Consider the following 24442-nt stretch of genomic DNA (forward strand, 5'->3'; position numbering starts at 1 on the left):
CTACTCATCTGACAAAGGGCTAATATCCAGAATCTACAATGAACTCCAACAAATTTACAAGAAAAAAACAAACAACCCCATCAAAAAGTGGGCGAAGGACATGAACAGACACTTCTCAAAAGAAGACATTTATGCAGCCAAAAAACACATGAAAAAATGCTCACCATCACTGGCCATCAGAGAAATGCAAATCAAAACCACAATGAGATACCATCTCACACCAGTTAGAATGGCAATCATTAAAAAGTCAGGAAACAACAGGTGCTGGAGAGGATGTGGAGAAATAGGAACACTTTTACACTGTTGGTGGGACTGTAAACTAGTTCAACCATTGTGGAAGTCAGTGTGGCGATTCCTCAGGGACCTAGAACTAGAAATTCCATTTGACCCAGCCATCCCATTACTGGGTATATACCCAAAGGACTATAAATCATGCTGCTATAAAGACACATGCACACGTAAGTTTATTGCAGCATTATTCACAATAGCAAAGACTTGGAACCAACCCAAATGTCCAACAATGATAGACTGGATTAAGAAAATGTGGCACATATACACCATGGAATACTATGCAGCCATAAAAAATGATGAGTTCATGTCCTTTGTAGGGACATGGATGAAATTGGAAATCATCATTCTCAGTAAACTATCGCAAGAACAAAAAACCAAACACCGCATATTCTCACTCATAGGTGGGAATTGAACAATGAGAACACATGGACACAGGAAGGGGAACATCACACTTCGGGGACTGTTGTGGGGTGGGGGGAGGGGGGAGGGATAGCATTGGGAGATATACCTAATGCTAGATGACGAGTTGGTGGGTGCAGTGCACCAGCATGGCACATGTATACATATGTAACTTACCTGCACATTGGGCACATGTACCATAAAACCTAAAGTATAATAATAATAATAATAATAAAAGAAAAAATAAATAAATAAATAAATAAATAAATTTAAAAAAAAAAACAGATTAACTTTTTTTTTTCCACTGTGGAGCAAAAATAAAAGCAAACAGCTAGATAGAAGTGAAGAAATACTTGGGATATGAAAGGAAATGAAAGTAAAGCCGTGGCAATTAAATCACCGAATTGACACCAAGATTTCAGCACACGACATCGCCTTTTGCTGATAGGAAAGACCAGTTAAGAAGCTCAAAGAGCATGTTTACATGAAAGATCTAGGATCTTAAATTCATGGAATAAAAATAATTAAATGAGGAAAACTGAAAAAAAAAAATTCCCAGTCTAGAAAACTAAGCATAAAAAAAGGAAGTGAAGAAAAGGAAAAGAGAGAGCGAGCTCTGGGACATGGTTCTCTGGTTACAGAGCACCACATCTGCTGCAGTCACACACGATTCAGTGAAACACACACAATGCAACAGGTATTTGGACACAGAGCCGCTTCCCCAAAGTGTTCCCAGTCTGCGGCAGCCCTCACCTCAGCGTGCCTCTCTGCACAGCCAGCCCCAGCAGGATGGCCAGGGCCAAGTGCTGGTCCTGCAGGGGGATGCTTCTGGCCCTTTGGTGCCTGGTGTTCCGTGAACATCCCTGAAATGAAAACAATGGATGCAAGAACAAAGCGACCTCCAGAAAGACAGCATGCTTACAATCACACTAACACGTTTACTACACACTCCCTCTCAAGGAAGGATATATTTTTAATATTTAGAATCAAGTTTCTGAGACTTGCTACTCAAATTTTTCAGAGATTTTTAAAGTGTACAATTAGCTTACAGAAATATATTTTATTTAAATTATTCATTCAGACACTGTATTACAGTAGATGACATACTCCAAATTTGTGAAGCATAAAATAATTTATCTCATTATCAAAAACATGAGTAGAAGAATATCTAGCTATCTTTTCCAGTTTCAATGACTTGTAAGACTGTAACAGTATCAACATTCTCCTACGGAATTAGAGAACCCAATCTCCAAAACCACCTGATAATCTGGAGGCAAAATGTCTACACTAATTTTTATCTCTGATCAATGAAATATTTTTAACTTTTCTATGTTACTCAATAATAAATTTTTTAAAATTCTATCCCAAGACTGCGGAGAAAGGATCTTATGGCATCAATATTATAGCTGAATTTTTGAAATCAACTCCAAGCCTATCTTCAGGGCCTCCAGCAGTAAAAATCTGTGGTGATGCCTTCACCAGCAGGCTCAGGAAGTGGACTCAGAGCCAGGGACGCAAACGCCAAAGGCCTCCTGCCGGATGGAAGAAGGCACAGTGCTGACCTCTGCAAGGAGAGTGAGGAGTGGCCTCACTTTTCTCTGCATCTGTCCTCCCTGTTGAATTTTATATTTTCTTTAAATTTAAAAACCTTAACAAAAATGCATAGCACCTAAGACCAGAATTCATGTTTTTGTTACACACAAATGATTCCTATTCAAAATTTTTTACGCTAAAAAGACCAGCTAAAGGACTAAACTATTTGATCTTGAGTAGTTGTTTACTCCCACGTTATCTATAAGACTTCAAACCAAGTGCCACTCTGCACTCAGGACAGCAGCTCCTAATCACAGACAGACACACAATGTAAGTGCTCAACCCTCCACGAATGACTGATGGCCAAATCTCTAAGCATCCTCCCTCGTCCATCTCATTTAGTATCACAGCTTCCTGGGTCTAGTCAGAGTATCATATATCAAATCTCCTGAAAAGCTGAGAACCCAGACCCAGAATCACAGCACTGAGAGCCCGCTGAAAACAGAGGTGAGAAACCAACCTACTAGGCTTCTTAGCTCTAAAGCGAGGGTGGTAAGAACCAGCCTCAAGCAGGCCAGCTGTCTGTGTGCAGAAGGCAAGAAAGGAAAGAACTCACCCCATCACAACAGACCTGAGGAAGCTGGTCGCTCTCTCCACCACCTCCAGCCACAGAGAGGACCTGGTGCTCTCATCGAAGAGCGAGGCCTCGGGAAGTGCTCATCGGGCGTCCAGAGACTGCTGCAACAGCTCACTGCAGAGGTCCGCATCCTCGCCTGGGCGCACACTTGTCAGAGGAGCCCGCCCACTCCCCTCACTCTCCTGCTGGGCTTCCCACCCCTCAGCGAGAGATGATGCCACTGTCACCTTTCCAATCCCTCACTCAACAGGCCAAAATCTAGCACAGCTGTTCCAGTCAATTCTGTATTTCACGGCTGTCACATGAGCAATACAGTAACTTCTTGTTCTTCTAGAATTAAGTCTGTACTCAGGTGTTCCATGGTAGTGGCTGACGTGGGGGTGAGGGTGCATGCACTCTCTTTTTTTTTCTTTAAAGCACAGACATGAAAAGCGAAACAGCCTCTGCAGCCTCTCATCTCACAAGCAAGGAAACCAAGGCACAGAGAGCACAAGGGATCAGCCGAAAGGCACATGGTGGCTGAACGGAGCTCAAAACCCAGACTGTTGATGCGTTAGGGAAGCAGAACAACGCGCCACACCAGGGACCGTACCTGATCGCCAAGCCCTACGCCGGAAGGCGAAGGCAAAAGACAGCGCCGCTCGGGATCCCACTCTGGCGAGCCCCTCCACACCTTTGCTCACAGGCTGGGAACTGCAGACGACACACACGGAACATACAACCAGTCAGCAGCGGAGGGTGCAGATACTACATAAAATCAATACTATGAAAGGGTGTGTACCAAAATCTGACCAATGGTTTTCTTCAAGTGACAGGATCACAAGTGGATTTTTAGTTTCGTTGTTTAACAACTTTGATCAAATGTCTTTTGTAAAGGAAAAGTTTTCTCTTTAAGAATCAAAGAAATGTATAAGGAATTTTAAATGTCTTGGGAAAATGCTCATGAAATGACCTCCCAAAGTGAGATTCTAGTGGGAGGAAGCAGACGATAAACAGATAAATACATAAACAGAGGGAGAATAAACCCCACATGGGAGACCAGGCCGGACAGGAGCTGGAAGAAGAGCAGCAGAGACACACAGGGTAGCCTGGCTCGCCCCAGCTCCGGCGTCCTCCACTCGGGGTCTGCTCCTGGCCGCGGGTGAAGCCCTGTGTGCTTGAGCCACCCCATGCGGAGTCGCCCTCTTCTGAGAATGGTGCTCATCACTGTCCTGTGTGTTTTTAAGCTTTCCACTATTTGCGTATGTTAATTTCACAAGTCAGTTTCATTCCGCATGTAGTAAAAGGTTATGCAAATGGTACACCACAAAAACCATCCTGTACAAGAGAGAAAAGGCTAGAATACAAAAAGGCATAATCTCAACTCAATTATGCATAGAAAGTAATTTTATTTTATACTTTATACTATATCATATTTCTAATATATGTATATTACAGTATTGCTACTATAGACTATATTCTCCAAATTTACTAAAATTTGCTTTCATGATCAGGGGATACTCTATAAAAACAGGTGATATGGAGTTCAAGACCAGCCTGGCCAACAGGACGAAACCCTGTCTCCACTAAAAATACAAAAAGTAGCCAGGTGTGGTGGTGACATGCCTGTAATCCCAGCTACTCGGAGGCTGAGGCAGGCAAATCACTTGAACCTGGGAGGCGGAGGCTGCAGTGAGCCAAGATCGCACCACAGCACTCCAGCCTGGGAGGCAGAGCAAGACTCCATCTCAAAAAAAAAAAAAAAAAAAAAAATAGAAAAAACAAAACAAAAAACAACAAACAGGGATGTTATAGAAGGATCTCCCCAAGATACAATGTGTAATAAAAATGGCAAAGAAGAACACGGCTGGCCGGGGCAACGGTACACGCTTATCCACAAGTGCCTGAATAATGCACCGGGAGCTCAGAGAGGAAACACAAGAACCTCTGAGAAGGGCACCAGGTACCTGGAAGATGGAAATCTTTGCTCACGAATCCTAAATGAGAAATATGAACATGACAAGACACAGACATGTAACAGGACACACAGTCCTTACAAGAGAAAGCACATGGGCCAAGTGTGGTCAGAGGAGGTGGGTGAGTCACTTTAGGTCAGGAGTTTGAGATCAGCTTGGCCAGCATGGCAAAACCCCGTCTCTACTAAAAATACAAAAATTAGCCAGGCGTGGTGGTGCTGGCCTGTAGTCCCAACTACTTGGGAGGCTGTTGCAGAATTGCTTGAACCCGGGAGGTGGAGGTTGCAGTGAGCCAAGATCGCGCCACTGCACCCCAGCCTGGCCTGGGTGACAAAGAGAGACTCTGTCTCCCCTCCAAAAAAAAAATCACTACTCAGCAATAATGATACATGCAAAGACCTCCTTGGGAAAATGTCAAGGGGATTATGCTGAGTGAAAAAAGTCAATCTTGCTTGAGGCCAGGAGTTCAAGACAAGCCTGGGAAACATAACAAGACCCCAGTCTCTACAAATACAAAATGAGCTGGGTGTGGTGTCATGCATCTGAGGTCCCAGCTACTCAGGAAGCTGAAATGAGAGGACTGCTTGAGCCCAGGAGTCTGAGGCTGCAGTGAGCTATGATTATATCACTGCACTCCAGCTTGGGCATCAGGGTGAGACCCTGTCTCCAAAAATTACAGTAATAACAATAATAAAAAATTAAAAAGCCAATGTCAAAAAATCACATAATAGACACAGAGAACAGATGAGTGGTTACCAGCAGGTAGGGTCGGGAGAGAAGACGTGCATGTGGGTATAAACGGCCCTTGTCCATGTACCCTGATTGCAGTGGAGGTCTCAGAAAATCTACACATTAAAAAACTGCAAAGAAATACACATACAATTGAGAGCATGTAAAACTGGGAAAACCTGAATAAGACAGGCAGACTATCAAACACCCTAGTTCTGATGACTGTGTCATAGTTTGCAACTAGCTACCATTGAGGGCAATGGGGCGAACAGTAAAAGAATCTCTATACTATTTCTTACAACTGTATGTGAATCCACAATTATCTCAAAAAAAGGCTTTTTTTAAATTTTAGGAATTCTTCCAATTAATGAAAGCTATATTCCAATTAATCCATCAACCCTATGTCATCACAAAGGAAACAGCGCAGAGAAAAATCAGCTGGGCTCTCAGCCATTTCTGCAGCTGAGGGAATTCAGTTTAATTTGACAAACACACAACACTGCTTGGACAATCTTAGCACCTACCGCACACCTGTACGGAACACTCTGATTCATGACCATCACAGCCGGTCCGGAAGGAAGGAAAGAACCATGGCACTCCTATTACCAAATGGGTAGGAATCTCATCTGTCTCTTGGTTTAATTTACTCTAAAACTATTTTCAAAAATACAACATGTACAGTTGTCCCTTGGTATCTGCAGGGGTTTGGTACCAGGCCTGCCCCACCCCTGGCTCCATACCAAAACCCTAGGATGCTCAAGACCCTGATAGAAAATGCTGTAATATTTGCATATAACCTGTGCACATCCTCCCGTATAATTTAAATCATCTCAGCCAGGCACAGTGGCTCACACCTATAATCCCAACACTTTGGGATGTCGAGGCGGGAGGGTCACTTGAGCCCAGGGGTTCAAGACCAGCCCAGGCAACATGGCAATACCCCATCTATACAAATTAAAAGAAAAAAAAAATTGGCCAGGTGTGGTGGCTCATGCTCGTAATCCCAGCACTCTGGGAGGCCAAGGCAGGCAGCTCACTCGAGGCCAGGAGTTAGAGGCCAGCCTGAGCAACACAGTGAGACCCCAGCTCTACAAAAAATACAAAAATTAGCCCCGCATTGTGGCACACGCCTGCAGTCCCAGCTACTTGGGAGGCTGAGGTGGGAGAATCACTTGAGCCCAGGAGGTCAAGGCTGCAGGGAGCCATGATAGCCCCAATGCCCTGGGCAACAGTGAGACCCCCATGTCAAAACAAACAAACAAACAAAATCATCTCTAGATTAACACCTAATACAAGGTAAATGCTCTGTAATTAGTTGTTATATTGTACTGTTATTTGTATTTTTTAATTGTTGTGTTGTTTTTTATTGCTTTTCTTCCAATATTTTCGATCCACAGTTGGTTGAATCTGTGGATGTGAAACCCACAGATACAGAGAGCCAACTGTAATGTGATTTCAACTATATTTAAACAGAAGGAAACAAAAAAGGAAAACAAACACAAAAATTAAAACGTAAGAAAACAAGGAAACAAGCTGCAAAATCGCTCCTGTCTCTGGCGAGCAAGATGATCAGGGTTTTGCTCTTGTTTCTTCCTGCCTCCTGTACTTTCTATGTGCTCTCCAGGGAGTCAAAGTCACTATCACAGTCAAATAAAGCCAACGCTCCTAACTACATAAAATATAGTTTCATCTGGCAATCTTGTAGTTCAACCTTCTGAGGACAAAAGTCTGATAGACAGCTTCATTTTGGAAAAGTACAATTTTACATAAGCTTTAAACATTCTAGTGGCTGTCAGCAAATAGAGGAAATCTGTAATATATTATCAGGCATCAACAAATTAAAACTCATATGCCCAAAAGCATCCCCACTTTTTTTTTTTCTTTTTGAGACAGGGCTTCATTCTTGTTGCCCAGGCTGGAGTCCAACGGCACGATCTCCGCTCACCGCAACCTCCACCTCCCCAGTTCAAGCAGTTCTCCTACCTCAGCCTCCCGAGTAGCTGGGATTACAGGCATGTGCCACCACGCCCTGGCTAATTTTTTTATTTTTAGCAGAGACAGGGTTTCTCCATATTGGTCAGATCTCAAACTCCCGACCTCAGGTGATCTGCCCGCCTCAGCCTCCCAAAGTGCTGGGATTACAGGCGTGAGCCACCGCGCCCGGCCCAAAAGCATCTCTTGTAATAAAAGAATAAGAAAACCACATTAGGAAGGAAAAACATGAAGCATCTAAACTAGATGGGCACTGAACATTACAATCTATCTCCTTACCCAGCAGCAAAACAAAATAAAATGTACACAATGTTCAGAATTCATTTTCAAATTTATACTTGAGCTGATCTAAAGCTTTGGCTGGCTTCCACAGTTACTGACAGAAAAAGGTCTTTAAAATAATAACACAGAGCCAGGCGCAGTGTCTCATGCCTGTAATCCCAGTACTCTGAGCGGTTGAAGCAGGAAGATTGCTTGAGGCCAGGAGCAAGACCACACCCACACCCACACACCCACACACCCACACACACACACCCACACACCCACACACACACCCACACACACACACACACACACACAATTTTTATTTAGCCAGGCATGGTTGCATGTGCCTGTAGTCCCAGCTACTCAGGTGACTGAGGCAGGAGGATCACTAGAGACCCAGAGTTCAAGGTTAGAATGAGCTATGATTACACCATTGCACCCCAGCCTGGGTGACAGTGCAAGACGTTGCTTCTCAAAAAAAAAAAAAGAAAAGAAAGAAAAAATTTTAATTGAATAAATAATGACAGAGATTACATAGTATGGTCTGTTACTACATGAGCAAATTGGCAAATTCATTCTCCAGATTACATAAAACATACAAAAAGGGAAAGCAAGAATAAATTTCAGAAGGTGAAGACAGACACTATATTGAAAATCTTAATTAAACTTTCTGAAACAAAACAGTCTGAATTTTATATTTAACTGGCATTAGGATTCTTTTTTTTTTTTCTTTTTGAGACGGAGTCTCACTCTGTCGCCCAGGCTGGAGTGTGGTGACACGACCTCAGCTCACTGCAAGCTCCGCCTCCTGGGTTCACGCCATTCTCCTGCCTTAGCCTCCCAAGTAACTGGGACTTACAGGCGCCCGCCACCACGCCTGGCTAATTTTTTTTGTATTTTTAGTAGAGACAGGGTTTCACCGTGTTAACCAGGATGGTCTCGATCTCCTGACCTCGTGATCCGCCCGCCTTGGCCTCGCAAAGTGCTGGGATTACAGGCGTGAGCCACCACGCCCGGCCCATTAGGATTCTTTCTTCGCTTTATATTACCTTTTTTTGTCCACAGGAGGAAAAGAAATGCCGCTGCTTTTCCACTTAACTTTGACATTCTCCTGAAAAATGGTTCAAGGCAATGAAACAGTGCTCCAAGATTACCAGCCTCTGCTTGAGTCACAGGGCTGAGAGTGGTGGTGACTGACTGGATGGCCAGGGCCTGCTGCTCTTTAACCAGCACAGAAAGACACTCCTTCAGTTCATTCACATCTAGAAAACAAGACAACATCTCACCTATGGACAATGTGGCCACAGTTTGTTGTAATGTTGAGAAAATGGATGGTGACAGCAGGTACTACTCAAAGGCATGATATGTGGCAACAACAGTTTTAACCACTTTACACATGCGAATTCAGGCAACCCTCACAACCAGCACTGTCAAGCAGTGTTGTCCATCCATTTTATGGATGAAGAAACTGAGGCACCAAGTGGTTAAGCAACTTCTCCGAGGCCACACAGAGGAGTACGGCACATGACAGAGACTCTGAACCACCATGGCATACTGCCTCTCTGAAAACATCATACAAAAGTTGGCCGGGACAGTGGCTCACGCCTGTAATCGCAACACTTTGGGAGGCCAAGGCGGGTGGATCACTTCAGGTCAGGAGTTCGAGACCAGCCTGGCCAACATGGCAAAACCCCTTCTCTGCTAAAAAAAAATACAAAAATTAGCTGGGTGTGGTGGTGCGCGCCTAGAATTCTAGCTACTCAGGACGCTGAGGCACAAGAATCGCTTGAACCCAGGAGGCCGAAGGTTGCAGCGAGCTGAGCTTGTGCTGCTACACTCTAGCCTGGGTGACAGAATGAGACTCTGTCTCCCAAAAAAAAAAAAAGTTACTAACACAGAACTCTGAAGTCAATACCAATCAATATTTATCAGCAGCGCATCTCCTAAACAGAGAAAAACACTACCCATTATTTTTGTGTTGCAAAACCAAATTCAAAATAAAAACGATGTCTTGATAAAATTACCCAGTACGCATGACTCATGAAACACATTTATGGACATATTTTAGAGGAAGATAAAGTAACCAGTTAGAATACACATTCCAACTAGTAAGTGATATTTCATTATATTATTCTCTTTACTTCTATGTATCTTCAAAAATTTCCATACTAAGAAGTGTTTTGTAAGTAGCTAGAAGGCAATCACATGAGTGAAAATAATTCAAAGGATTCTGGTCTTTCGATTAAGCATGCGTCTACCTCAGAGTACAGATCATTATAGGGGAATTCTAAGTTACCTCCCACCAATCCCCTATAACAGCACAGTTCCCAGTGGCAGGGTGACAGCTGGGCTCTTCTGGGCCTGCCTCTCTGCTGCTTACTAGCCTGGAGGCCAGCAGTCACCAGCCTCGCAGCCCTGGATCCTGACAGGTAATAGCAACACCCCTACTGGCTGCCTCCCCTTGGGCAGAAGACATCAGTTTTCCGGCTACCCATTACCTGGATATGCTCTCCACTGGACAGGAGGGACCTTAGAAGGCAGGAGAGGGACACATCTCACCACTCCCTGGAAAGGCACAGGGTGACACACACTGCGCCCAAGCACCAGCAGTAGGATGTGAGAGCTGGAGCTTTGCAGCTAAGAGCTAATAGTTATTTAAAACGACACGAAGAATACTGAATTGCACACTGGGCTCAAGATGGAGAAGTGAAAGACTGACAGGTAAAGCAGTGCCCCTGCCCTTCTCAGGGCATCCCCACTGAGCCACCCTTCAGGCAAGGAGGCTGGCCCAGCACTTCAAGGGCTAAGCCCTTCCTGAAGAGTCACTGCATTTTCCGCTTTTAAATAATACATCTCCCTTCTGCTTGGCTGCAGAGCCCAGAAACAACCCCAAAGCTCCAAGAGGGCAGCTCTGCCCTTGAGCACCCACGTGCCCTTCTCCCTGACACCCTCCTGCTTATTCCATCACAATCCTGACTGCCCAGTCCATCATTCATGTACACTCTGAAACAGTGGGTGAGAAAATACACAAACCATGGACACCACTGGGGAGTCAGAACTCCTACCCCTGCCTCACAGTAACCAGGGGCCTCTAGGCAAAGTGGGAAGCCTGGACTTCGTCTCAAGCTGCCAGTGATGAGCTGAAGCACACCCTATCCCTGCCAGAGCAGGGTCACAGAAAGGTTTAACCACTTACACAGAAGATTTAAGTAACACCTAGAGTCGCCTAACAACATGTTCTATTGAGAAAGTCACTCATGATACCAAGAACCAGGAAGATCTAAAACCAAATTTTAAACAACTATTATAGAAATACCACAATGAAAGATGTGGGAATAATGTGGCCAATAATTAAAAGCAGTCATGATAAAAAGGCTTCAACAAGCAATTATAAACACATGTGAAATAAATGAAAAAATAGCCTAAGACAAGAAAAGGAAGACAAAGAAAAAAAAAGAAACCAAATAGAAAGTATAGAACTGAAAAATACAATAACCAAAATAAAAAGCTCAGTGAATGAACACAGCAGTAGAGTGGAGGAAAAAGGGCAAAGAATCAGTGGCGTAAAAGATAGAAGTTACCCAATGTGAATGACACAGAAGAAATACACGCCCCTAAGGTGGGGCATGGTGGCTCATAGCTGTAATCCCAGCACTTAGGGAGGCCGAGGCAGGTGGATCACAAGGTCAGGAGTTTGAGACCAGCCTGGTCAACATGGTGAAACCCCATCTCTACTAAAAATACAAAAATTAGCTGGCCATGGTGGTGGGCACCTGTAATCCCAGCTACTCAAGAGGCTGAGACAGGAGAATCGTTTGAACTCGGGAGGCGGTGGTTACAGTGAGCCGAGATGGTGCCATTGCACTCCAGCCTGGAAAACAGGGAGAGATTCCGTCTCAAAAAAAAAAAAAAGAAAGAAAAGAAAGAAGTATATGTCCCTGCGGAAAAAAAAAAACAAACAAAAAACAAAACAGTCTCAGGGACCTATGGGACTGTAACAACTCCAGTCACTGAACTCACAAAGGGACAGGAGAAACAAGGTAGGGTTGACCGGGAGGCGGAGCTTGCAGTGAGCCAAGATTGCACCACTGTACTCCAGCCTGGGAGACACAGCAAGATTCTGTCTCAAAAAAAAAAAAAAAAAATTAAAAAAAAAAGAAGTTAGGGTTGAAACTGTACTCTAAGAAGTGATGGCTTAAAAGTTCCCAAATTTGGCAAGAGACATAAACCTACAGATCTAAGGTAAGCAAACCCTAAACAGGATGAACCCGAAGAAATCCAAACTAAAACATATCATAACCAAACTCCAAAAAACAAAAGACAAAGAAAACATTTCAAAGGCCACTAAAGAAAAACAGTACCTCAACTATCGTGGATTAACAGGTCAAATGACAGCAAATTTCTCATCAGAAACCATGGAGGCCAGCTGAAAGTACAAAATATTTTTCAAATGATGAAAAGAACCATTAACCCAGAATTCTTATATCCACCAAAAATGTCCTTCGGGAATGAAAAGGAAAGCAAAACATTCTCAGAGGAAGTAAAACAGAATTTGTCACCAGAAGACCCACACCAAAAGAAAGGCTAATGGAAGTTCTCTAAGCAGAATAGCAACCATAAAAGAAGAAAACCCTGGAACTTCCGGAAGAAGGAAATGACAAGCACACCAATGCATAAATACAACAGACTTTTCCCTCACCTCCTGACTTTGCTAAATTATGTCTGAAGGTTCAACCAAAAATTATAACATTGCCATATGTGGTTATAAATGTAAGCAAATGAAATACTTAAGGCAAGTATATTATGAACAGGAGAACATAAAGGAACGTCAGGGGAGGTAGTTTCTATATCCCTGAAACTAGTAAATGACAATGCCAGGTACAATCTAATAAGTGTTCATACACACACAGGCTGAGTGTCCCTTACAAAACGCTCAGAAGCACAAGTGCTCCGCATTTCAGATTTTTATCAGATTTAGGAATATTTGCATATAAATAATGAGATATTTTGGGGATAGGACCCAAGTCGAAATACATTCATTTATGTTTTATATATACCTTATAGAGAGAGCCTGAAGGTGATTTTATATAGTATTCTTAATAATTTTGTGCATGAAACAAAATTCATGCTAAGTACTTATGAATGGAATTTTCTACTTGGGGGCATCATGTTGGGGTGCCCAAAAGTTTTGAATTTTGGAGCATTTCTGATTTTGGATTTTGGGTTTAGAGATGCTCAATCTATATGTAATATATTACCTAGAAAAGCCACTAAAAAAGCTATACAAAAAGATACACTCTAAAACACTACAGAAAAATCAAAATAAAATGCTAAAAATGGTCAAGTAAACCACAGACAGCCAGGAAGAATCAAACCAAAAAAATGACAAACAAAAGAAATAGAAAATACAAAATAAAATGGCAGTGTTAAGCCTCAATTTAACAATAATGACATTAAGTGTAAAGTCTAAATACATTAAAAGACACTGGGAGAATAGGCTAGAGAACATGATCCAACTACATGTTGTCCATAAGAAAGTGACTTCAAATAGGCAAACTGAAAATAGAAGCATAAAAAAAGAAAGATCACGCAAACATTACTGAAAGGACAGCAGAAGATGGCTACATTAATATCAAATAAAGTAAACTTCACAGCAAAGATAATTACCAAGAGGGCTGGGCACAGTGGCTCACGCCTGTAATCCTACCACTTTGGGAGGCCAAGGTGGGTGGATCACCTGAGCTCAAGAGTTTGAGACGAGCCTGGCCAACATGACAAAACCCCATCTCTACTAAAATACAAAAATTAGCTGGGCGTGATGGTGGGCCCCTATAATCACAGCTACTCAGGAGGCTGAGGCAGGAGAATCACTTGAACCTGGTGGGTTTGGAGGTTGATGAGCTGAGATCGCGCCACCTCAGTCCTGCCTAGGCAAAAGGAGGAAACTCTGTCTCAAGAAAAAAAAAAAAAAAGAAAAAGATAATTACCAGGAACAGACGGCAACATTACAAAATGAGAACTTGGTCAATACAGCATTAAGACGCAGCAATTTGAAACAAAAAACAATGAACAGAACTGAAAGGAGAAAAAGACATTTATACTTTTATAGTTGGAGACCTCAAAATCTCTCTCTACAGCTAATAAAATTAGGAGACAGAAAGGCTGCCAGGATATAGAACTCAACATCACCATCAATCAACTAGATCCAATCAAAATTTATAGAACACTCCAGCCAATAACAGCAGAATACATAATCTGTTCAAGTATCCACAAATACTAAGTTAGAACATATTCTGAGGCATAAAACAAACCTAACAAAGTTTTTGAAATTACAATCACACAGCATATGTTCCCTCAAACAATGGAAACAAATTAGAAGTCAACAAGAGAACAATTACAGGAAAATTGCCTAACTCTCAGAAACTAAACTTTAAAACTTCTAAATAACCCATGGATCTAAGAGGAAGTCTCAAGGGAAATTTTAAAATATATTCTGAACTGAGAGAAAATGCAAGTACAATACATCAAAATGAATGGGAAAGAGCTACAGTGGGTGATGAGAGAGAAATTTACAGCACTAAATGAATGGTACGTTAGAAACTTGGAAACAAATCAATAATATAAGTGCCCATCTCGACAACCTAAAAGAAAAAAAAAATAGCAAAATAAACCCAAAAGTAAACAGAAAGGAAGAAATAATTAAGGTAAGAGTAGAAACAAAGTGAAAACAGAAAAACAATAAACAGTAAAGCAAAAAGCTGCTTCTTCGAAAAGATCAATAAAACTGACACACCTCTCTCAGCAATACTGACCAAAAAAAAAAAAAAAAACAACAGACATAAATTACCAACATTAGTGATGTCACAGACTCTAAAGATATCAAAAAAGATAATTAATTAGGAATTACTAGGAACAACTCTACACACATAAATTTGACAACTTGGGCAAAATGGACTTATTCCTCAAATAATACAAATTACTACAACTCACCAAATATAAAATAGATCATCTGAATAACCCTACCACTATCAAGAAAACTGAATTCATAATCCTAAGAATCCCGAAAAAAAAGAAATTACCAGACCCAAATGAATTCACTGGATAATTCCATCAAACATTAAAACAGAATTAACAAAGACTCAAAACAATCTCTTCTGGAAACTAGAAAAGGAAAAACCTCCCAATTCATTTTAAGAAGCTAATATTAGCATGATATCGAACCTAAAGACAGTACAAACTACAGGACAATATACTTTATATACATAGACACAAAAATATTCAGTGAATTATTAGCAAGTAGAATTAAACAACATATAAAAAGAATTACACATCATCGCCAAGTAGTTTCATTGCAGGAACACAAAGCTTGTTCAACAGTCAAAAATCAGTGTAACCCACCCTATTAATAGGCTAAAGAACAAAAATTGCATGATTACAAATCAATTGATTTAGAAAAAGCAAATGACAGGCTGGAGACAGTGGCTCATGCCTGTAATCCCAGCACTCTGCAAGGCCGAGGTGGGCGAATCACAAGGTCAGGAGATCGAAACCTTCCTGGCTAATACCGTGAAACCCCGTCTCTACTAAAAATACAAAAAATTAGCAGGGCGTGGTGGCGGACACCTGTAATCCCAGCTACAGGAGGCTGAGGCAGGAGAATGGCGTGAACCCTGGAGGCAGAGCTGGCAATGAGTCAAGATCATGCCACTGGACTCCAGCCTGAGCGACAGAGCGAGACTCCGTCTCAAAAAAAAAAAAAAGAAAAAGAAAATGACAAAACTCAATACTCAATACTCATAAAAATTCTCAAAAAACAGTAACAAATGGGAACTTCATCACTTTGATAAGCAGCATTTACAAAACCTTAAGCTAAAACCTATGCTAACAACGTCAGAGAGGGTCCTCCTAGACCTACTTTACACAGCAGAGAGAATTATTAAGAATGATTCAGATAGTCACTAAGAGTTTACTCTCCTAAGAGATTACAACACCAAATGGCCAGCAAGCCCTTTTCGTTAGACAAAAAGAAAAGCTGTGATCTGTTAACACTCCCAGAAGGCTCACTATGAAATGTACACTTCTGAACTCCTGCTGAGGGCCTACATGCGGCAATGTTGAGAAGCAAGTGTCCAGAGGTCTCCTTGGAAACACTGCAAAAAAAAATGTAAGGGACTGATGGATGAATAGAGGGATGAAAAGGTGGAGAGAGCAGTGATAAAGCACGTGGGATGATGCCAGCGGCACAGTCTTAGGTGGTGAATATGTGGGTGCGCACTGTAAAATTCTTTCAACTTTTCTGTATTTTTTTTTTCATAATAAAATGTTGGAAAAAATAAACCTGTGAAAAAGGTAGTTTTAGTCAAACGTATCTAAGCAAAAGAAAAAGCAAGTTCTAAATTCCTATGGCTCAAATTAATGTGTTTTTCCTTTTAGGTTGAGATGCAAAAGCAAAAAAGAAAAAAAGGAATGAAAGGAATAGGAGCTATTCTAAAAGCGACAAATTCCACCTGCAGTTTGACTAAAGATGACGTGGCTGAAGAACATGCTTTGCATCCAAGCCCCTTCAAGGCTGCTAGGTAGAGAGTCGGTTCTGTGAAAGCTCCATACCTGTGAGCAAGCAGAGCTTCCAAGTAAACCCTCTTCATTAAAGCCGCCCTGAGTCAACAAGCTGGGCTTTAATCTGAGCAAGAAAAGTATACTTCGTGGCTAGTTACCCACCCATAACTGTAGGTACTTTGATAGCTAGGTGAGGGGAAAGAAGGAGAAAGGCAAAACAACAGATTTTAAAAATCACAACAAATGTTTATCAAACAGTATGTGCCAGGCACTGACTTAGAAGCTTCAAGTGCATTATTTCATGTCATTTGCACAGCAACTCTCTGATAAGTATTCACTTATTTTATATATATTATATAATTTTAATTATTTACATTATATTATACTTATTCCTTTTTTTTTTTTTTTTTTTTTTTTTTTTTGAGACAGAGTCTCACTCTATCACCCAGGCTGGAGTGCAGTGGTGTGATCTCGGCTCACTACAAGCTCTGCCTCCCGGGTTCACGCCATTCTCCTGCCTCAGCCTCCCGAGTAGCTGGGACTACAGGTGCGGGCCACCACGCCCGGCTAATTTTTTTGTATTTTTAGTAGAGACAGGGTTTCACCGTGTTAGCCAGGATGGTCTCAATCTCTTGACCTCGTGATCCACCCGCCTCGCCCTCCCAAAGTGCTGGGATTACAGGCGTGAGCCACTGCACCCGGCCACTTACTCCTATTTTATACATGAGAGGCCCAAGGTGAGACAAAGTGATTTGTGTAGAGTCAGAGATAAAGCCAAAATTGATAACCAGACAGACTGAAAAACTTCTCTGCCAGCAGATCTAGAAATGATAAATGAAGATCTTCAAATTGAAGGAAAATGATACCAGAGGGCAACTGGATATAAACAAAACCTTAAGGGCCCAAAATGATAAACATGTAGGTTAACAGAAATACTTTTTTTTTGGCCGGTCGTGGTGGCTTTTGGGAGGCCAAGGCAGGTGGACCACCTGAGGTCAGGAGTTCGAAACCAGCCCGACCAACATGACGAAACCCTGTCTCTACTCAAAAATACAGAATTAGCCAGGCCGTGGTGTTCACTTGGACATATGACACAGCAACACAACCAACCAAGAACAGGTCAGAAGCAGGAAGCTGTGGTCAGAGCATTGCCCCGCAGCTCAGGCAGCGTAATACCATTTGCAAGTGGAGAGTGACAAGTTAAAGATGTAACTGAAAATGCCAGAGATGATAGATTTAAACCCAAGTGGTCTAAAGATTCCAAATAAAAAACAGAGGTTGTCAGGGTGAATAAAGAAGCAAGACCTAATTATATGATACCTAAAAGAAATCCACTTTACATATACACAGAGGTTGAAAGTGAAAAAAGCTAAACCAGGCAAACACACTATGCAAACACCAAATCAGAAGAAAAGAGGGTAGTCAGACCAAGGTTACTTCACAACAAAGAATATCAGCAGAGATAAAGGGGGTCAAATTTACGAAAATGACATAAAAATCCTAAAAGTGCATGCACCTGGCTGGGCGTGGTGGCTCACGCCTGTAATCCCAGCACTTTGGGAGGCCGAGGCGTGCAGATCACGAGGTCAGGAGATTGAGACCGTCCTGGCTAACACGGCGAAACCCCGTCTCTACTAAAAATACAAAAAGATTAGCCGGGTGTGGTGGCGGGCACCTGTAGTCCCAGCTACTCGGGAGGCTGAGGCAGGAGAATGCCGTGAACCTGTGAGGCTGAGGTTGCAGTGAGCTGAGATCACGCCACTGCACTCCAGCCTGGGGGACAGAGCAACACTCCGTCTCCAAAAAAAAAAAAAAAAGAAAAAAACTGCATGCACCTTATAACATAGTTTTCAAATACATGAAGCAAAAACTGCAGAGCTGAAAGAAAATAATCCATAATTAGCATGAGAGATTTCAATTCTCCTCAGAAGAGGAACTAAGCAGTGAAACTGCTCTTCATGCCTCTCCAGCACAATGGAGATACTCCAGGGAAATAAAGGCCAGTCACTGGGGCTCATCTCCCCAGAACGCTGAGACGCTGAGACTGGCTTCTTTGTAAATAAATGACTAGTATTTGCTAGGAAAAGAGTCCTTATCTATGAAATGTTTTTAGCAAGATGTGGTTAGTTGAGGATTGTGTTTGGTAAACATACCTAAAATCCATGGACTTATGGGACATGGCTCCCTGGAAAAGGTTCCCTAAGGTGTATAAACCATCTGACTACAAAATGGGAACACTGCACATCCTTAATGCTCCTTGTTCAGTGAGATGATGACACACCTCAGTGAGAAGACGACATGCCTCAGTGAGAGGGCGACACGCCTCAGTGAGAGGACAACACACCTCAGTAAGGGGACAACACACCTGAGAGGACGACACACCTCAGTAAGGGGACGACACGCCTCAGTGAGGGGACGACACGCCTCAGTGAGGGGATGACACGCCTCAGTGAGGGGACGACACGCCTCAGTGAGGGGGCGGCACGCCTCAGTGAGGGGACGACACACCTGAGGGGACAACACGCCTCAGTGAGGGGACGACACACCTGAGAGGACGACATGCCTCAGTGAGGGGACGGCACGCCTCAGTGAGAGGTCTTATCTCTCAGGCGGGGTTCAAAGAGGACGGACTTGGGGGAGTTGCACAGATTGTCCCACATCTCTCCCCACATTGCCTGAGCACACAAGTGAGGATATTACTTGTATCTTTAAAGTTACTAAGTAATCAGGTACGGGTAAGATCTCTGAGATTCATGTCAAACTAATGTGGTAATCCAACCTTGTGTGTTAGTTCAACTCCTCTCCTAACAGTGAATAGAACAAGTAGGCAGAAAATTATTTCAAGTCAAGGATACCTGAACACTATCAACTTGATCTCATTAAGCTTTACAGGGCAGCAAAATACACATTTTTCTTTTTTTTTTGAGACATAGTCTCACTTTGTCACCCAGACTAAAATGCAGTGGCACAATCGAGATTACAGGCGCCCACCACCAGACCCAGTTAATTTTTGTATTTTTCGTAGAGACAGGGTTTCACCATGTTGGCCAGGCTGGTCTCGAACTCCTGACCTCAAGTAATCCACCCATCTCGGCCTCCCAAAGTGCTGGGATTACAGGCATGAGTCACCGTACCCGGCCACATTCTTATTACGTGTGCATGAAACATTCCACAGAACAGATCATATTCTGGGGCTTAAGACAAGCCTCAACATTGAAATCACAGAATATTTTCTCTGACTACAACTAATTTAGAAATTGTTAACAAGAGATATTTGAAAATCCCCAAACATTTAGAAATGAAATAACACATTTCCAAATAAGTGGGTAAAAGAAGAAATTAGAAAATATTTTCAACTGAATGAAGATGAAAATAAATAAACATTTCCAAATTTGTGAAATGTGGCTAAACAACGCTTAGAGATAAATTTATGTTATAGTTTTGAACACCTGTTAGAAAAGACAAAAAATCTAAAGTCAATGATCTAAGCCTTTACCTTAAAAAACTAGAAGAGGGACGGGTGTGGTGACTCACACCTGTAATCCTAGCACTTTGGGAGGCCAAGGTGGGCAGATCATGAGGTCACGAGATCGAGACCATGCTGGCTAACATGGTGAAACCCCGCCTCTACTAAAAATACAAAAAATTAGCCAGGCGTGGTGATGGGCGCCTGTAGTCCCAGCAACTCGGGAGGCTGAGGAAGGAGAATGGCGTGAATCCGGGAGGCAGAGCTTGCAGTGAGCTGAGATGGTGCCACTGCACTCCAGCCTGGGAGACAGAGCGAGACTCTGTGTCTCAAAAAAAAAAAAAAACTAGAAGAGACAGAAGAGCAAATGGAACCCAAAGGAAGCAGAAAAAAGGAAATAATAAAGAGTAAACAGAAATCAATGAAAAACAAAACAAACAAAATCAATAAAACCAACAACTGGCTCTTTGAAAAAACTCAATTAAACTGATAACTTCTAGTAAAACTGATGAAAATGGAAAGAGAGAAAATACAAGGCACATTTCAGCAAACTTCTGGATAACAGGTAGTATATGCTGGTACTTACTACACACAAGATAACTGCATAGGCACTCTGCCTGGCCTACTGTGCTGATCCCATAATAGCCTACAAGGCAGGTACTATTATTAACCCCACATACGGACTTTTTTTTAAGAGACAGGGTCTCACCCTGTCACCCAGGTTGGGTGTAGTGGCACAATCATAGTTCACTGCAGCTTCAAACTGCTGGCCTCAAGCAATTCTCTCACCTCAGCATCCCAAAGTGCTGGGATTACAGGCGTGAGCTACCATGCCTGGCATCACAAATTATTTTTATATATGTATATTTACACAGGTATGTCCATTCAAGGAAAAGAAAGTCTGAATATCCACACTGAAGGGATAATAGTGGCTAACTCTTAGAGGAAAACTGAAATTGGGGTGGGCAGTCAGGTGAAATCTTTATCATCTATACATTTTTATAAGAATCCAGGTATATTTTTAATTGGAACAAAAATGCATCACACATTTAAAAAATTTAATTACACAAAATAAAGTAAGCAAAGAATAAATATATGGGTTTCACCGGGTTGGAGAAAGGGAAGAGATTATGAACTCCATCCATGATAAAGAACTCCTATAACCCAAAACAAAAAACTCAATTAAAAAATGGGCAAAAGGGCCAGGCACAGTGGCTCATGCCTGTAATACCAGCACTTTGGGAGGCCTTGGTGGGTGGATCACCCGAGGTCAGGAGTTCAAGATCAGCCTGGCCAACATAGTGAAACCTCGTCTCTACTAAAAATACAAAAAATTAGCCAGGAATGGTGGCAGGTACCTGTAATCCCAGCTACTCAGGAGGCTGAGGCAGGAGAATCACTTGAACCCAGGAGGTGGAGGTTGCAATGAGCCAAGATTGCGCCACTGCACTCTAGCCTGGGCAACAAGAGCCAAACTCCGTCTCCAAAAAAAAAAAAAATGTGCAAAGGATTTGAACAGACATTTCTCCAGTAAATGTATACAAATGGTGAATAAGCATGTAAAAAGATGCTCAGCATGACTAATCATCAGGGAAATGCAAATCACAACAACGAGATGCTGTACCTACTCACACAAAAAAGGATGGCTATCATCAGAAAAGGATAAAAAAAGAAAAAGTGTTGGTGAGGGTGTGGAGAAACTGGAACCTTGGTATACGGCTGCAAGAATGTAAAACAGTGTAGCCACTGTGGAAAACAGTTTACTGGTTCCTCAAAAAGTTACATCTACTGCCAGGTGCAGTGGTTCACACCTGTAATCTCAGTAACTCAGGAGTCTGAGGCAGGAAGATGGCTTGAAGCCAGTAGTGTAAGACTAGCCTGGGCAACACAGTGAGAGTCTGTCTCTAATTAGTCAAGCGTGGTGTTGTTCACCTGTAGTCACAGCTACTTGGGAGGCTGAGGCAAAAAGATCACTTCAGCTCAGGAGTCCAAGGCTGCAGTGAGCTATGATTACATCACTGCATTCCAGCCTGGGCGACAGAGTGAGACCCAATCTCAAAAATAACAATAAATAATAAGTTAAACATAAAACTACCACATTATTGGCCAGGCGCGGTGGATCACGCCTGTAATCCCAGCACTTTGGGAGGCCGAGGCAGGCGGATCACGAGGTCAGGAGATCGAGACCATCCTGGCTAACACGGTGAAATCCCCGTCTCTACTAAAACTACCAAAAATTACCCAGGCATGGTGGCAGGTGCCTGTAGTCTCAGCTACTCGGGAGGCTGAGCCTGAGGCAGGAGAATGGTGTGAACCCAGGAGGCAAAGCTTGCAGTGAGCCGAGATCCCGCCACTGCACTCCAGCCTGGGCAACACAGCGAGACTTCATCTCAAAAAAAAAAAAAAAAAAAAAATTGTTACCAAAAAATTACTAATAATCCATCCAAGTTATTTAGAAAAGGAGTGTCAGATCAAGCTTTCCAAAGTGCCAAAACTCAGAAGATTACCTGGTTGCTTGCCCCATACCCAGCTGTCCAGAATTCACTTGGTGCTATATACAGGTGTAGGAGTTTCTTCTTCATCTTTCTTCTCTCTGTCATCCAGATCTTCTTTCTTTGTTCCACTTTGTTCAACACTATCATCTGCAGAATTAAAAAATTTTTAATCTGTAACCGCTTTTCAGAATGCCATACCATTAGTCAGTCTCTGCAAATGTCCCTCCCCAAAAAGTTAAACACACATCATGAACTGAATGTTTGACAACTTAAAAATAAAATACATCAATCATATCTGTAACAGATCCAGTAAAATTTTCATAAAGAAACCAAAACATTGGCCGGGTGCGGTGGCTCACACCTGTAATCCCAGCACTTTGGGAGGCCGAGGCGGGTGGATCACAAGGTCAGGAGATCGAGACCGTCCTGGCTAACATGGTGAAACCCCACCTCTACTAAAAATGCAAAAAATTGGCCGGGCATGACAGCGGGTGCCTGTAGTCCCAGCTACTCGGGAGGCTGAGGCAGGAGAATGGCGTGAATCTGGGAGGCAGAGCTTGCAGTGAGCCGAGATGGTGCCAATGCACTCCAGCCTGGGTGACAAAGCGAGATGCCATCTCAAAAAAAAAAAAAAAAAAAAGAAAAGAAAAGAAACCAATATATCAAATTATTTAAAGCATGTCTTCCAAAATGATATTCCATCAACTTCCTAATGGGATTTTTAAGCCATTCTACTGAAATCAGTTTCTTAAGAGTGAAAATTATGTAGTATAGATGACTTCTTTCTATAAGAAACATTAGTTAACATTTAATTATAGTGTACAGGTAGGCTTACAAATAGAAATTATTTAGAAGCAATATGATTGTTAAATAATTTGATAACATTGGTGATGAAAACAAAATGACACCTAAAAGGTACAGAAATAGTTTGGTGGTAAAACTTTGCATATTGAAATATAGAGACCCCTCTGTTATCTGAAATAAACATGAACAAAAACTGACACAGAAAATCAGTTCAAGTAATAATTAGCAAAATATTTACCAACCGTTTTCATTTGCATAAATAGGGCAGAATCATGAAATTTCAAAGATACAATATTAGTATTAATACTCATAACTATATATAGTTATATGTAGCTATATACACCTATATAACTTTAAATTTAGTCAGAATTTTTATGGTAACAAATAAACTGTGTGCTATTTAAGTCGTATTTTCCAAAGAATAAACAAAAGTGTAATGAAGAAATAGTGGTGCATTTCAAGTTCTTAACACAGATGACACCTTGGTAAACTTTTTTAGATCACAATATTTTTAAGTCATTAAGACCATCTAAAACTATGCCTTAACTTGCTTCGGAAAACAGTTCAGCACATGACCCAACTTTCACACTACTAGGTCTTTATCCTAGGGAAATGGAAACTACATTCACACAAAATCTGTACAGAAATGCTCACAGCAGGATTACAATTGTGAAAGAAAAATGGAAACAACCACAAGGTCCTACGATAGCAGAATGGATAAACACCATGTGGTACATCCAAATGATGAAATACTACTATTCAGCAATATAAAGAACCACTAATGCACAGAACTGATAAATCTCAAACATATAACTGGGAGTAAATGAAGATGGTTTCAAAATGTTACTTAAAATACGGTTCTACTTACATGACATTCTCAAAAAGAATACCCTATACTGATGGAGAACAGATCAGTGGTTGCCAGGGTAGGAGGCCAGGGAACATGTGATAAAAAGGAGCACCTTAAGGGAGCTTTTGAGGTGATGAAACTTCCCCATCCTGATGATGGTGGGGGTTACATGAATCTATAGAGGTCAAAATTTACTCAACTAGATACCACAATAAAATAAATTTTATATAAGTTTTTTAATTAAAAAAAACATCAGCTGGGTACAGTGGCTCACACCTGTAATCCCAGCAATTTGGGAGGCCAAGGCGGGCGGATCACAAGGTCAGGAGTTCGAGACCAGCCTGGCCAACATGGTGAAACCCCGTCTCTACTAAAAATACAAAAATTAGCCAGGTGTGGTGGCATGTGCCTGTAATACCAGCTACTCGAGAGGCTGAGGCAGGAGAATCGCTTGAACCTGGAAGGCAGAGG

The 24442-nt window shown here is 42.0% G+C and overlaps 1 pseudogene across 24 annotated transcripts in view; it reads right to left on the minus strand.

Moving 5' to 3' along the window:
- LOC100431782 (E3 ubiquitin-protein ligase HERC2) overlaps positions 1-24442 on the minus strand; it is a 48798-nt pseudogene that overhangs the window by 20639 nt on the left and 3717 nt on the right. For 7 of the 24 annotated variants that reach the window (XR_010137140.1, XR_010137128.1, XR_010137141.1 and 4 more), the window contains exons 3-6: positions 22330-22464; positions 8850-9062; positions 2840-3553; positions 1444-1553 (exon numbers count right to left, since the gene is read on the minus strand). The product of XR_010137140.1 is annotated as an E3 ubiquitin-protein ligase HERC2, transcript variant X17 (transcript). Of the gene's footprint in view, positions 1-1443; positions 3554-8849; positions 9063-16407; positions 16693-22063; positions 22212-22329; positions 22465-24442 lie in introns of those variants that run through there. The other 17 variants (XR_010137138.1, XR_010137147.1, XR_010137145.1 and 14 more) reach the window with 8 other exon arrangements.

This window comes from Pongo abelii, chromosome 16, assembly GCF_028885655.2.
Source record: "Pongo abelii isolate AG06213 chromosome 16, NHGRI_mPonAbe1-v2.0_pri, whole genome shotgun sequence".
NCBI classification, from domain to species: Eukaryota; Metazoa; Chordata; class Mammalia; order Primates; family Hominidae; genus Pongo; species Pongo abelii.